The following is a 769-nucleotide window of genomic DNA, read 5'->3' as shown; positions in this document are numbered from 1 at the left end:
GTCATAGGTAAACTCGTCAAATAGGTCAAGTCGTCATAGGGCATCACGTACACGGGGAAGTCGTAAAAAAGGGCAACTGGGCACTTGTCCACCTCGTCAAAATTTACCTTTTTCGACGATCTTGCGTTTGGAATTCGGCTTCGATAACTGATGACAAATAATAAGTAAGTTGCCGGCTTGAGAGTTCGTGCGTATGGCGCGTGCTTTGCTCGCTTTCCGAAGCGACGAACACGCACGTGCTGGTCTGTAAATATTGCACGCTGGGCCTGGGCCATACCTGTGAATGGGAATGGTGTATTGTCGGCGACAAGTAAAATACGCGCACGCTAGCTTCCGCCGTACGTTGGTTGGGCGTGCGCGCTCGTGCTATCAAGGGAAGCGAACTCATTAGCACATGATCAACTATAACAACCACTCTGAAACATGAAAATAGTGGGTCTAGGAGAACTCATCACGGACCAACTCGTCATAGGGCATCTGAGGGTGATGATTTTGGCCTTGAAACTATTTCTATCTCTACAAACCCAGTACACAGCGTCAGGGTCTTCTCGGTTACACGTATACTAATACCCTCCGTACAGATAAGGCCCCTGTACGTACAGAAGCATGGAAGCGCCACGCTGGGTTTTAGTTAACTCCATCTTACGAAATGCGGTCGTGCTATCTGAAGGTTCGAACTATTCAGAACCGCTTCAAAAGAAAAAAAAAAAAAAAACGTTTGGGGTAGAGAGATGACATAGAAGACGCCCCCAAAGACGAAACCTAACTG

This window comes from Ixodes scapularis, unplaced genomic scaffold (genome assembly GCF_016920785.2).
Source record: "Ixodes scapularis isolate PalLabHiFi unplaced genomic scaffold, ASM1692078v2 PGA_scaffold7__128_contigs__length_106722199, whole genome shotgun sequence".
Classification (NCBI taxonomy): domain Eukaryota; kingdom Metazoa; phylum Arthropoda; class Arachnida; order Ixodida; family Ixodidae; genus Ixodes; species Ixodes scapularis.
Note: the sequence above shows the minus strand (reverse complement) of the source record.